Source organism: Phocoena sinus, chromosome 8 (genome assembly GCF_008692025.1).
Source record: "Phocoena sinus isolate mPhoSin1 chromosome 8, mPhoSin1.pri, whole genome shotgun sequence".
Classification (NCBI taxonomy): domain Eukaryota; kingdom Metazoa; phylum Chordata; class Mammalia; order Artiodactyla; family Phocoenidae; genus Phocoena; species Phocoena sinus.
This window is the reverse complement of record NC_045770.1, coordinates 101,235,275-101,249,412: the sequence shown is the minus strand read 5'-3', so window position 1 is coordinate 101,249,412 and position 14,138 is coordinate 101,235,275. Positions and strand designations below refer to the sequence as shown.

The window sequence follows — 14,138 nt, the reverse complement described above, 5'->3', positions numbered from 1 at the left end:
GGGATCTCTCCAGGATCCTACCGGGCGCCCGCCCCGCCCTCCGCTCCTCCCAGTGCGGGGTGGGGGCGCTCTTGGCCCCGCCCGGCTCGCTAGCCACAGCCAGTGAGCCTGCGCCGTGGGGACGTCTCGCGCGGTGGGGTCGTCTTCCAGACGTGCCGGGGAGGCTCACCGTCCAGCTGGCGTCCCCGGGCCCACGGTGCTGCTCAGCCCGGCAGGGGCTGGGGTCGCGGGGCGGAAAGGGAAGGGGCTGCTGCGAGTGGGTGGAGAGCTGAGGACAGGGCAGGATCTTGGAGAAGTGGGATGGGATGGGGGGAGGAGGAGGCTAGTTCAACCACTTACGGAGCAAAATCTCAGAGCCTCCAGAAAGGGAGGGTGAGAAACTGGAGAGGGGGCCGGGGCTCAGACGTGCGTTTGACTGCAGATACAATCTACAGTGGCTGGAGTGTGAATGGGAGGCCGAGACTTGGTTTAGCTCGTAGATAAACCAGTTATAAACTGGTTATAAGCGGCTGTTTATTTTAGCTTTGTTGGCGTTTCTGCTTAAGTCACTTATTAAAAAGTCAAAAGCCTTTAAAGTTCTTCCAAGAAAGACCTAGGTTGTCTTTTCTTCATGTCCTGGTTGGAGCTGGACATCTGGTGCTCACACTGGGTCGGTCCCGTCCATCCCACCAGCTGCCCACATGCCCCAAATGTGCCACTTCCCCTTTTGAAGGGTGGGGGAAGGGTCTAGAATGTTGAAGGGAGAGGAGTGAAGCGCTTTGAAGACTCCACCCAGTCATTTCTGAAATTAATACCGTGATTTTCATGGCAACCTTTCATGGCATGTCCTCAGAACCCGAACTTTCCCTCCACACATCAGGTGGGTGTTCCTGAGTGACTGTGGCTTACCTGGCTCACCCCATCAGTGGTACCTGCAGGACACTGTAACTTCCCCAACTTGCTTTGGTCCTCTATGTTTTTTGGATTTTAGGTTTTTAAAATAAATTTATTTTCTTTATTTTTGGCCGCGTTGGGTCTTCGCTGCTGTGCGCAGGCTTCCTTTAGTTGCGGCGAGGGGGGCTACTCTTTGTTGCGGTGCGCGTGCCTCTCATTGCAGTGGCTTCTCTTGTTGTAGAGCATGGGCTCTAGGTGCGTGGGCTTCAGTAGCTGTGGCGAATGGGCTCAGTAGTTGTGGCTCGTGGGCTCTAGAGCGCAGGCTCAGGAGTTGTGGCGCACGGGCTTCGTTGCTCCGCAGCATGTGGGATCTTCCTGGACCAGGGCTGGAACCCGTGTCCCCTGCATTGGCAGGCGGATTCTTAACCACTGTACCAGCAGGGAAGTCCCCTCTCTGTATGTTTGAATGTAATTCTGGGGCACCCACCTTATTTATTCTTCCCCTAATGCTATGGAGCTAAAATACTGGTGCTCCAGAAAGGTTAGAGAAACTATGCCACCTGCTCTTGTCTGTTTGCTCTAATCAGGCTGGCATGGCTCCCAGAGAAGGCTGTTGTTTTACTCCAGTGGAATGACTGGGGTGTCCCAGTGCCTCAGCACGCAAGGGGTAGGTGGAGTGGGGGTAATGGTGGTTGCTGGGGAGTAGCCCTGTATTCATTTGAATCTCTTGTAAGAGAGAGAATACCTTGGGCAGGTGGGGCTGGTTCAGTGGCAAAGGTATCCTTGGTGACCCTGGATCTCTACAAGTTCCTGGATCTTTTTCATTCTTGTAGCCCTCTCCCCTCATGTAGCCGCCCCCTTTTGTTTTGCTGATTTCCTCAGGATTCCAAAGGGAGCCTGTTGACCTTACTTTGTTTTACACGGTGGGCAGGCCTTGCGCTGAGCGGGAGCTGGATGGTCATTAAGGGTTTGGGGCTATTTCTGATCAGATCTCCCATGGAATGTGCCTCCCTCTACTTCCAGCTGCCCCCTCCCCTCCGCAGCAGGAACAGCTGTCATGTGAGGGCCTCTCCCGCTGGCTCAGCCCTTTTGCAATCGTTTGGCTGGCTCTGCCTGGATTGGGGTGGATAGTGAGGATGGGCAGAGCCAAGGGGTAAACGAGGGGACACGGCAGGGCAGGGGAGCCATTGGAGGGTAGGGGGGGCTACGGAGTTGAGGGCAGAGGGGTTGCCAAGGCCAGGCAGGAGGAGTGGAAGCTAGACCAGGGAGGTTAGGGTGCTCATCGAAAGATGTGGGGCCCACACTGGGATCGGAAGCTTTCTAGGTGTAAGGGAGAGTTGGTTATAGCGGGACCCTGGCCAGTCATTCTCCAGGGAGATCTGCATTTCCCCTGATTCACAGGAGAGCCACGGGGTGCTTTCCTGCCCATTGGCCTGTATTCAGGACCTGAGTCACCGAGTTGCCTAGAGTGTTGTTGGCTGTCCTATAGTGGCGGTTCCTGTGCCCGTACCCCATGCACTCCTGCTGTCAGGACAGGGGTTAGCAAACACGCCCCTTTTATCCCCCTGTCTTCAATAGCAACTTTCCATCTCTTTGACTCAGCCTTACAGAATGTACCTCGGGGAGACCACGGCAAGTAGTCCCTTTCTTTTACCCAAGAGAAAACTAGAGCCCAGAGAGGGGAAGTGACTCATCAAGGGGGCATGCTTCTCTTTCCACAGTTCTTACAGCCACTCACCGAGTCACTTTTGCTCCTAAGAAGAGCAGGAGGATGCGTCCCTCAAAAGTTATGGACAGGGGCTTCCCTGGTGGCGCAGTGGTTAAGAATCTGCCTGCCAGTGCAGGGGACACGGGTTCGATCCCTGGTCTGGGAAGATCCCACATGTCACGAGCGACTAAGCCGGTGCGCCACAACTCCTGAGCCTGCGCTCTAGAGCCCATGAGCCACAACTACTGAGCCCGTGCGCCACAACTACTGAAGCCTGTGCTCCTAGAGCTCATGTTCCACAACGAGAGAAGCCCACACACGGCACCAGAGTAGCTCCCGCTCGCCGCAACTATAGAAAGCCGGCGGGCAGCAACAAAGACCCAATGCAGCCAAAAAGTAAATACAATTTAAAAAATTAAAAAAAAAAAAAAGCTGTGGACAAAGTACAGTAGTTTTGGAAGCGAGGAGAGGGTTGTATCTAAGGCTGCCAGCAGCCCGAGTAGGCAGCCCTGACCCGGGAAAGGATTATGGAAGTGGAGCAGGTCCTGGGGCAGGGGCAGGCCCAGCAGTCCAAGTCCCGGGGCGGGCAGAGGGCACAGGGTGTAGCAGAGGCGGAACTTCGAGTGACAGGAACCTCAACTATGTGGTGACTCAGGCTCTGGGCAGCCTAGGCCCTTCCTTCCCTGCTCTGCCTGATTCTCCTTAAACTGGACTTGAGAAGTATGGGCACAGGAGGGAGAGAAACCCTGGGCTGGTCTTCCCTTCCCTGGGGAACTGAGGGAAAAGCAGAGGAATTTGGAAAGGACGGCAGAAAGGCAGATCCCAAAAAAGGAGAGAGGAGGCTGGTGTTCCCCTCTCCCAGCCCCTCCCTCCCTGCTGCCCGCTCCCTGCTGCGGAGGGGAGCTGCCTGGGGCGTTGGCTGCTCTGTCCATTCCAGCTCCCTCCCTCGGCGGCTCCTGTTTACAAGTCCATCCGCCCAGTCCCTGGCTCAGCTCTGGGCTCTTTTTTTCTCTCTCCTTCCCTCCCTGTACAGCCTCATTCAGTCCTGTTTTGCCACTTCTTTTCCTTAATCTTGGGTCTCCATTTCCCATTATCTTTTTGCTCCCCCAGCATCCCGGCACCCACAGCTCAGGTGCCTCTCGGCCATCTCTCTCTGCCGCTGGGGATCCAGCTGTCTTGATGTGGCCACCTGCCCTACTCTCCCTGCTCACATCTGTTCCCTGTCTCTTGCCTAGACAGCCTTTCTTTGCCTTCTTACATCCCAGAGTCTCTACTCAGGGCCCTGTGTCTCATCTCTTGTTCTCTAATCAGCTTTAACTTGGGTTCTGCTTGGGCCTGAAGATTTCAGTTAGGACTGAGTGTAATGGGAGGGTTTCCGGTATCCTAGCTGTCTGATCTGCGTAATTCAGGAACTCCTTATTTGAAGCCTGAGGTTTAACACAGGCTGGGATTTGAATTGACCTGGAGAAGGATGGTTTGACTTGGCTTCCTATTTTAGGTTTGGGTTAGGAGTTTGAGAATTGCTTAGAAAATAATGTTTGGGTCCCAGAATCGCCCAATAATTTTGCTGTTCCACTAGGGAAGATGATAGATTAGAATCAATGACAGTGAATGGAGAAGGACCTGGTGCTTGGCAGGGATGCTCATCTCTGGGCTGGTGTGGGTATGGGGTAGAGGTGGGGTCTGGGAGATCCCAGATGGCTCGAAGAAGGGGTAACAGTAATTTCTGTGCTTCTAAGGCTGACATGCCAAAGGGCCCTCATCCGGGGGGAAAAGTCTGCTTTCAAAGAGACTGCAAGCAGACTGCACACTTCGCTTCTTTTCTGAGATCAGAGTGTAAAAGCCATGATGACTCTTTGAGCAGTTGGCTTCTTTTCTTCCTCATGACACACTGATTTCAGAGAAGGGGACTGTGGAGAGAAGGGAGGGGAAGGGGAATCCCCTGGCATGGGGCCTGCCCACGGAGCTCCCCTTTGTGGTTGCTATGGAAACAGGCATACTAAGAACAAAACAGAGGCACGTTGCCTGGCAACAAAGGAGCCCAGGGTTCATCACACACATACTACATACATATCAGGGAACCCACAGGGAGGGCGTGACACTTCTGGGGAAGCTAGGGTATCCCAGTGATGAGGAGTCCTAGAGCTTACCTAGCTTTTCCAGTGAGTCTGGAGGACTGGTGTGGAATGCTTCTGAAGGATGGTGTAGTGGCAGGGGAGGGCTTGCGTCCTCTCAGATTCCCGGGTAGCCCTTATTTTGACAGGAAAGTCTGAAGCAAAGGTTTTCTTTGCGACGTTGGAGCCAACTGAGGGGACTCATAACTAAAAAATAGTGTGTCTGTGTGTGGGGGGAAGTAAGGTAGGGGTGTAAAAGATCTGTAAGAAAAGATAATGTCCAGTTTTTCCAAAGCACAGGACTCAGAGTACAAGGTAAGGTGGCATCAGAGGACAGATCCTTCTGGACTGAGCGCCTTGAGGGCAGGGATTCCATCTTGCCAAGTACTCCATTACCTGCACCAGCACCACCACCCCCAGCGGCCCCTGACCCAGTGCTGGACACAGTGAACATTTGTGCAGCTGCGTGAAAGACCTACACGTGGGGGAAGTGCTCCCTGAGGCTGAGAGCAAGGGGAAGCTGACTTCCCCTCATGGGAATCATGGGGCACAGGATGCTGTTGTATAAAGAACAAGGGCTTTGGGGCCATTTATACCTGTAGTTCATTCGCTCATTCACACATTTAACCAAGTGTTCTGGAGTGATTGCTTCGTGCCGGCTACTGCTCTAGGCGTGGAGCATACAGCAGAGAACAAAGAATTCCTGCCCTCGTGGAGCTTAGATGCTGGTGGGAGCTTTGACTCCTGTTTCTGAGGGTTGTGTGATTTTAGGTAAATCACTGCCCATCTCTGAGACCCTTTCCTTCCTGCATGTGAGGATTAAACGAGCTGACACGTCAAGTGCCTGCAGCAGTGTCAGGCACAATCCCCACTGAGGTAGCTTCGGGGAGTGAAAGCTGGGGGCTACAGCAGTGGGCGGAAGGAACAGGGTTGGCAGAAATTTCTAAAAGTGTGTGTCTCCAGTTGCACCATTGCCACCCCAACTGTTGAAAATATTCCCTTCGCCTGGGCTGAGGAGGCTGACCCTAAGAAGCGCCAGCTTTGGTCTGGCAGGCACGATCATGGCTTTTTAGAGGGCAGGGTCTAGGTTACCCCTTATCTACCCTCCTAGCCTAGAATGGGGCAGGAGCCAGTCCCCCGGACCACCTCCCCGCAGGTATCCTCACCCTCCTACCGCTGAATGAAGTACCTGGACAGTAATCCCTGCTCTGCGGCTGCTCCCCAACCATCCTCTCCCGCCTCTCCTTGGGGCTGATGGCGCCCAAGCTGAGGTGAGGGGACAATATCCACACCGTTCCCCACTCTTCCTTTCCTGCTCCAGCCGCCTCCCTCCAAAATCCCATGGCCATCTTTCCAGAGCTATCTTTCTGAAAAACCTACCTGTAAATCAGCTCCCGTCTTAATATGCACTGGAAACCCTTGTACTTTCAAGGAACCAAATGATTCATTTTGTAAAGTTAAAATCTTCCAGTAAACTGTTAACAGTGATTACTTTTGGGGAGAGGGACTGGGTGGGGGGGGGAGATGTCTACTTTTTTTTTTTTTTTTTTTGCGGTACGCAGGCCTCTCACTGTTGTGGCCTCTCCCGTTGCGGAGCACAGGCTCCAGACGTGCAGGCTCAGCGGCCATGGCTCACGGGCCCAGCCGCTCCGCGGCATGTGGGATCTTCCCGGACCGGGGCACGAACCCATGTCCTCTGCATCGGCAGGCGGACTCTCAACCACTGCGCCACCAGGGAAGCCCGAGATGTCTACTTTTTATTGTTCTACTTTTCTGTACTGACATTCTTCACCCTATGGAGGTATTGATTTTGTTTCAGAAACAGCAACAAGGATTATCTGACTTGTAGGATCACAGGCCACTTTGTATTCTTGGTTCATATTTAAAAACTGAGTAAATGTTATTTAAAATGAGATAAAATTTAAAAAGCCATTGGTATAGGAAATAATTAGCTCTTGGTCTCTATTTTTATTTTTTAAAGCATCCCAAAGTTGAAAAGTTTAGATTTTTTCTTTAAAGTAGGTGCTGGGAAAGGGGTGCAGACCACAATGGAGGTGGAGGTGATTCTTCAGAAAGTCTGGGTTTTTGATTGTGTGCTTGTGATACGGGTGGTGGAACCGACTCTGCTGCGGGTTTGAGTCAGTGTGTGTGTGTGTGTGTGTGTGTGTGTGTGAGAGAGAGAGAGAGAGAGAGAGAGAGAGAGAGAGGGAGGGAGGGAATGAGAGAATGCTGGTGCCCAAGTCTGTGATTTGACTATGTGTCTCTGCATGTCTATGCTTGTCTGAATGTCTACACATGTGTCTCCACCTTTCTGTGTCCATTATCTGAGTGTCTGCCTGTCTGTGGCTCCTTTGGCTGTCTCTTCCCTCCCCCATGCCTGTACCCTGTGCTGGTAACTGGACCTGGGACACAGCCCCCAGGGCTGGCAGCAGAGTTGGCTGCTGGGTATTTTTAGCCTGTAAACATGCTTGCCATTTCAGAGGACAGGGCCGCTGGTCTCAGCCCCAGCCCACTCATGATCATACAGCGAGGAGGGCGCTCCCTGCCGGGGCCAGGTCTTCTCAGGTCCCCAGCCTGGGGTCTCCCTTCTGCACGCAGCATTCCAGAAGGAAGGAAAACTGGCTTCGCGTGGGTAGTGGGTGGCCATCCAGGAAGGAGGATAAGAGAACTCACGGGGTAGAAGCGAATGAGGGTGTAGCCAGAAGGCCCCTGCACCCCGTCATTAAGCGTTTAATAAAATCTCCGTGTAGTTAGAAGTGCCTGTGGGAAATGGCTTAAATTTGGAAACTCTGCGTCTGGCCAGTGGGGCGGTGGAGGGAGGGGGTCGGAGAAGAAATAGGTAGGAAGAGAAAAGCGGGGGGTTAGGGAGGTAGACAGCGGGCTCTGCTCCTCCAAGGGGTGCAGGCCTGACTCCCGTGTCGCTGCAGCGGCCGGAGCAGCACGGTGGCACGGGGGGCACTAGTGACTCTGACTCCAGCAGGTGGGGCGAGCGTCTCCAGGCTGGTTCTGTGGGGGGAGGGCCCCCAGAAAGAGGGAAGGTGAGAAATGCGCGCGGCTGCGTGGAGCCTGGGAACCGAGTGAGGAGCCTGGGGCCGAGGATTTGAAGGGTAGCTGCCCGTGTTGAGAGAAAACTCAAAGGTCCGCGTCAGGCTGGCGGTCGCGGCTGAATCACCCAAGTCCCCCAGCCGCAGCCTGAACCCCTTGGTCCTTCCTGAAAAATGGGCTGATTCGCAGTTCCAGCTGTGAGGATGAACCTCAGGGAGCTTCGAGGAGTTTCTTGCCGAAGAAGCCACATAGCGCATCCTTTGGGGGTAGATCCAGGCCTGGGCCAGGACGGGGGGCAGTGGATGGGGGGAGGGGAAGGCAGCACCTCGGACGTGCGGCGTCCCCGGGGCCCCGCGGCCCCCAGTGCCCTCCCAACAGCGCGTTCCCTGGTGCCTCCGGGGTTGGCCCCGCTCACCAGTCCCAGCCCCGCTTCGGCCTCGCCCGGCCCCGCCCTCTCCCCACTGCTCAGGGCAGACCCGCCCGCCCGCCCCAGCCGGAGTTACAAGAGCCGCCTCCGCGCACGGGGGCCGGGCCACTCGGAGCAGCTCCGCCGCGGGGACTGCACCGCCCGCCCTGCCGGACCCGCCCCGACCGGGGCTCGCCGCCCGCAGCAGCCGCAGCACCGCGACCTCGGGCCCTGCGCTGGCTATGGCTGTGCCCTGGGGCTGAGCGCGCAGGTAGGGACGCCGGGCGCACCTCGGCGCAATCGGGGAACGGGACTCCGGGAACGCGCGAGGGGAGGTGGGTGGCAGGGCTTGGGCGAGGCGCCTTGGGCGGGTGTCACTGGGAAGATTCAGTTCGGCGCAAGGTGGGCAGCCCAGGGCCGCACGGGGAGGCGACACGTCGCGTCCTGGGAGCCGAGCTCTGCCTCCGGAGTTGGGGCGCTGGTAGGGGCGCAAGTCGGGCAAAGTTGGAAAATCGCTCCGAGGCGCGGTTTGCTCTAGTCTGTCTTTCGAGGGCTGGCTGTGGTCCCTGCTGCACGGCCGGGCGCCCGTTCTTGGCCTGGTGGCCCCTGTCCCACCCCCTCCTTCTCCGTGGGGCGGTGGCTGAGCGCGCTGCTTCGTTCCTATTCCATGTTTACTGGAGAAGTTTCCGAGATCGCGGCGCGGCCCCTCGGCCCCGCCCGGCGCCCCAGCGCCCCCGCGCCGCGCACCCCCTCCCCGCGCCCCACACCTCCGCCCCTGACTTCGCGTCCCGGGTCCTCCCGGCCCCACCCAGTTCTGCACCACCAGCCTCTCCTTTTCTTGCTCCGAGCGGCCCCTCAGCCTCCCTCCAGCTGCCCCGCCCTAGTCTTGCCCCTCTGTGTTCCCAGCTCCAGAAAACTCCCTTCTTCCGCTGGGGTCGCTGAGCCTAGGAGTTTGCAGCTCGCCCGGCAGCGGGACGGGTGGGAGTGGGGGTGGGGGACATAATTGGGGAGATGCCTGAACTGGGGTGGGCGGGGAGGGGGGCTGTGCCGCGGCATAGCCCTCGGGACCGCCCCTTCCCCTTCCGAGGCGGCGCTCTCTCCCCAACCCCACTCCCAAACCCGGCCGGGTGGGACGGCCCCCGCCCCAGCGCCTGGCTCGGCGCCAGCAGCCTGAGGAATGTGGTGGTTGGAGCCGGTGACTAATTCAAACCAGAACTCGGGGGGGAGTGGTGAGGGGCAAAGGGGAGGGGGGCGAAGGGGCTGGTTAGGGAGGCGGGGGCAGGAGCCCGGCTGGCGTGGGAGGAGGGCTCAGCTGCCCTCCCTGGCTGGAGCCCTCCTCTCCAGAGACGCGCTCCTGGAGAGGCGGCTCGGGGGCGAGGTCCTGCCGTGGAGTTGGAAAGGCACTGGGCTTAGGGTGTGTTCAGAGAACTGTGTTATGTAAGGCTTTCCCATGCAAGGAGAGGGTGTGCAGTGTGCGAGGGCCGGCCCTCGGCTGGCGGGCTCGGCGCCCCCTGTAGTGCCAGGGCCTTGGGAGGCGGGGGCGCAGCCCTTTAGCGTCTCTGGCCACGAGGGACACGTGGGGTCTGAGCAGGGCTGACTGTGCCCCATGCGTGGGAGGGGAGCCGAATGGGCAGATGGGGCATGTCACGGCACTAGCTGGGCCCCAGCACCACGTGGGGACAGCTCTGGCGCCCCTGCACGTTGTGGCCACGGAGAATTGTGTGCCTTGTGTGTGTGCCTTTCACAGGGCGTGGCTGCCACCGAGGAGGAGGTGAGGTGCCCCCAGGGAGCCTGCCGCTGGGTGCCCTGCTCTGTGGAGTGGATTTGTGGAAAGGCAAAGTGGGATCTTCCCATGGCAGTGAGGTCCTTAGAGAATGACCTGGACTTTCGGGAGGAAAAGGGACCCAGATATTTACCTCTGGATCCCCCAGCACAGTGCTGGGCTGCCAATAATTGGTTTTGAAACAGTTTATTAGAATCCAGCCTCTGACTGCAGGGGTCGCATGCCCTGTGCACAGCCTAGCACATGATAGGGATTGGGTTGATTCTGTGGGACACAGTGACGCATTGGAGGGTTGTGGTGACAGGTGACGGTGAGGGATTTCGGGGAAAGGAGGGAGAGGTTGAAGATGCCTTGGAAGGCATTTTAGGGCCTCCTCACCTGTAATGGGTCTAAACTCAGGGAGTAGATTCTGCTTTCATTCCGCCCCTCTTTCCCTGCCCCCCATGAGGGAAATCTGTGGGGCAGGGTGTGGCACTCACTTCCTTTCCGAGGCTGAGTGGGGCAGCTTCCTTCACCTTGGCACCCAGGGGTGATGTGTTGGGCCAGCACTTGGTTGGTGTGTGTGCAGAGTGGGGAGTAGAAGGGAGCCCCAGGCTGAGGGGGTACCTCCTTGTTCTGAGCTGGGAGCTGTGGGATGAGGTAGCGGGGAGAGGACCTGGGACCATGAGAGCTGGGCTAGCAGAAGTCAAAGGGTCTGGAGTATTGGCAATGGGGATTGGAGGGTGTCTGAGCCCCTCTCCAAAGCCCTGTCTTTAAAGGTTATATGCAGGGACATCGTTCAGAGAACCAGGACACAGAGGGAGCCACAGAAGTCATGTGGGGCTTAGTGCTGCAGCTGTGGGCCCACAGCAGTGAGTCAGGGGTCCTGGTTTGGGCAACTTCTTGCAGAGCTAACCTCACAGAGCTGAGAACTTGTACCAGCCAGACTTGGTTGAAGGGCATGCGTCTGCAGGTCCAGGGCTCAAAGTGGGACCCAATAGAGTAAACCATGGGGAACTTGTGGAAGGAGAAAGCCAGAATCAGCCAAGGGCAGGGTATGGGCTGGGGGTCCCCAGGGTCACCTTAGTCCCAGGAAGGCCGTGGGTGGAGGTGTCCGGGCACTGCTGGGCTGGATTCTTAGGCTCACTTGGAATTGGCTGGCTGGCCCTGGCAGAGCACGCCACCCAGAGCCTGAGGAGCTTGTTTGAGGGGTTGGGGCAAAGCTGTGGGAGTGGAGGAGTGTGTGGGACTCTGGGGTGTGGCTGTCACCTTCCTCAGAACCTGGGAACCGCTGGGGGATGGACAGAGAGGCAGACTGGGAGAGCTAGTCTGACTCCTGCTGGGAGCTCTCCCATGCCGGCTCTGTCCTCCCCACCACACCTGGAAGCCCCAAGCTTCTCTCCCTGGAGCTGGGCTGATCAGGTACGTGTGCACACGAGGAAAGGAGGTGGCCCCTGGAGAGCGGTGACAATGGGACGTTTCAGCTGGTGGGTGTCTAGGGCCTTCTGTTCTCCCTCTGACCCCCACGGGCTTTATCCAGGCTCCTAGGGAGCTGCCATTTCCCTGGGCTGCGACCATCCCGCTGGGCTCCCAGGCCTTCCTGAGAACAAGCAGTTTCCTCCAGGCCTGGGCGAGCCCGAGGAGTTGTGGGGACCATGCTGGGGGGGCGGGGGAGGGGGCACAGTGGGCTCAGCAGGAACGTGTGTTTTTTTTTTTTTTTTTTTTTTTTCGGTACACAGGCCTCTCACCGCTGTGGCTTCGCCCGTTGCGGAGCACAGGCTCCGGACGCGCAGGCTCAGCGGCCATGGCTCACGGGCCCAGCCACTCCGCGGCATGTGGGATCTTCCCGTACCGGGGCACGAACCCGTGTCCCCTGCATCGGCAGGCGGACTCTCAACCACTGCGCCACCAGGGAAGCCCAGGAACGTGTGTTTTGATTGAGCCCCTCTTCCTCCCTGCTGGCCTCAGTCCACATCCGGGGGCCCGCTGGGCTGTTGTACTGGAGGTCTTGGGTCCGGGGTCCCTGTTTCACTGTGGCCTTGAGTCCCTGTGACCACTAGTGTCACAGCAGAGAGATATGTGTTATTACCTATGAGAAGGTGTCTCTGTGGCTGTGCTCACTGGTCCTGGATGTATCACCTCTGCTTGCGTCTGGGGTTTATAGAGCAGGGGACAACAGTGGGACTCTGTCCCAGTGGTGGAGGTTTCATGGGGGCTTCAGGGGCTGTAGGTAAGGACTCAAGTAAGTTTCTCCATCCTGGACAGGTTCCAGGCCCTGGAGTTTGTGTCCAGAGGCCCCAGGGAGGGTGAGCACAGCCGTGGGAGTGAGGCTGTGTCGATCCAGGCCGAGCGAGGCACTGCACAGGGCCGGTCAGGGAGGGGCATCCTGCCTGGTCCCCGGGGGCTGGAGCGGAGGTTCTAGGGAAGGGGAAGCGCCTGGTTTTGCGTCCTGGCCGGGCTGGTGGGGGGGGGGGGGGTGGCTCTTTGGCAGCCGAGCCGAGTGGCCTGGCCCCGAGCCCCTGCACTAGCGTGACCCGACCTCTGGGCGGAGAGATCCGCCTTGGTCTTGTCCGCGGGCAGCTCCCAAACTGTAATCTACTCCTGGCCCGAGACCCGGTGAGACAGTGAGCTCTTCTTCACCCCTTGCCCCTGTCAGGAGGACCCCCCCCCTCCCCCATCCCCAAGCTGCTGTCTTAATCCCAGCCATCCAGGGTCAAGGCCCACTCTTCCCTGGCGAGGTGGCCAGGTGTGGGGATTGCCCGCTGGAGAATGGAAGCTGCCCCCAGTCCCTGCCACAAGGAGAGGGGAGCCCGTCTTGGTCAGGGGAGGAAGAAGGAATCTCTCTCCCTGTTGGAAGCTTGAACTTGGAGCGCTGGGGCTGCGGGAGTGGGAGGGGCCAGGGGACAGAGGTGGAGAAAGGCGGCTGGGCGGAGCCCTGAAAGCGGCTGTCTGGCTGTCTGGCTGGCTGTCTGGCTGGAGTGGGGGTGGGGGGCTGCCCTGGAAGTCGAGGGGCAGGAAACTCTAGTGTGATGGTGAGGGGCCAGGGGAAGGGGCTGACGTGGAGGAGAGGGCTGGAGTGATGAGGCTAGAAAACCTTGCTCCAAGTGGGAGGTGTGGGCGGGACCAGCAGCCCTGGTAGCCAGGGAGGAGCTAGGCAGGCGCACGCGCTAGAGGGAGGCACGGAATCTGGGCACCAGGTTAACAGGTATAGGCTCCCTCCATGATGCGCAGGGCCTGGGGCTGCCCAGACAGGTGTCTGTGGTGAGCTGCGGGAGGCAGGGGCCGTGGGCCTGCTCTGGGCTGTGAGGAGGGGGGACTGAGGAGTGTGTCTGAGTGCCCGGATTGTGTGTGCTTCCTTGTGTGTATTTCTTTGATTGTTTCTCCAGTGCCCGTGTTGCCTGTGTCTTGCAACATGTTCGTCAAATTCTCCCTGATAATTCGACCTCCCCAACACACATATCCCATTCAAGTTGAAAGTGCCCCCTGGGGGTGTGCCGTCCAGAATCAGCTGACCTCAGAGTTCTTGGTGCCAGCTTAGACTCTGAATATAACGCAGTGCTACTCCAGTTAGAATGGGGCAGGTTGTTTTCCAGACCAAGGTCTGGTGGCTGCATATGTGGAGGTCCGTTTGGAGGCTTCGGCACTGGAAGAGAGGCGCCCCTGTGTTCCTCCTTGTTCCTCTGGACCTGGGATTTCCCACTGAGTGGAAATGTTTGCCTTGCCCTGCGGGTGCCTGTCTCTAGAGTGGGTCTGGTGTCTGCCAAGCCCCAGAAGGAGATGATTCTCTTGGTCTTCACCGGCTGGGGTCCAGAGAGTCTACAGGTGAGCTGGGTTCTGGGTGGCTCAGCATCTCTGACTCCTGGGAGCACAGCGTTGATGAGCCTCAGAACCAAAAGGGCCCTCAGATCCTGGGCTCTGGGATGCCTGGGACTCTGCCCATTCTGGGTAAGCTGTCCCCAAGCTGGGCCAGGACAAGGCTGGTGTGTGGGCAAGGAAGCTGATGGCCACTCACCCTTCCTCGTGTGCTGGTGCATCTTGGGCATCACTGCTTCCTGGGGTCTCTACCCGCGCCCCTACCCGAATCTCAGCCCCTCTCTTTCTGTGTGTTTCTGTCCCTCCGAGACATCCTCCTCCCACCACGTCTGTCTCCCTCTGGATGAGGGTGGAGGCCTCTCCGCCTTCCTGTGGATGTGCCTCTCCAGCTCTCACTCTGCCCCCCTCCTGTATAGG

At 58.1% G+C, this 14,138-nt stretch overlaps 1 protein-coding gene across 7 annotated transcripts in view; it reads left to right on the top strand.

Moving 5' to 3' along the window:
* The first annotated feature begins 8,271 nt into the window (after positions 1-8,271).
* Positions 8,272-14,138, top strand: part of AHNAK (AHNAK nucleoprotein) — an 85,102-nt gene continuing 79,235 nt past the window's right edge. For 5 of the 7 annotated variants that reach the window (XM_032640208.1, XM_032640207.1, XM_032640204.1 and 2 more), the window contains exon 1: positions 8,272-8,417. The gene's annotated coding sequence lies outside the window, so the exon portion shown is untranslated. Of the gene's footprint in view, positions 8,418-11,215; positions 11,331-13,680; positions 13,731-14,138 lie in introns of those variants that run through there. The other 2 variants (XM_032640203.1, XM_032640202.1) reach the window with 2 other exon arrangements.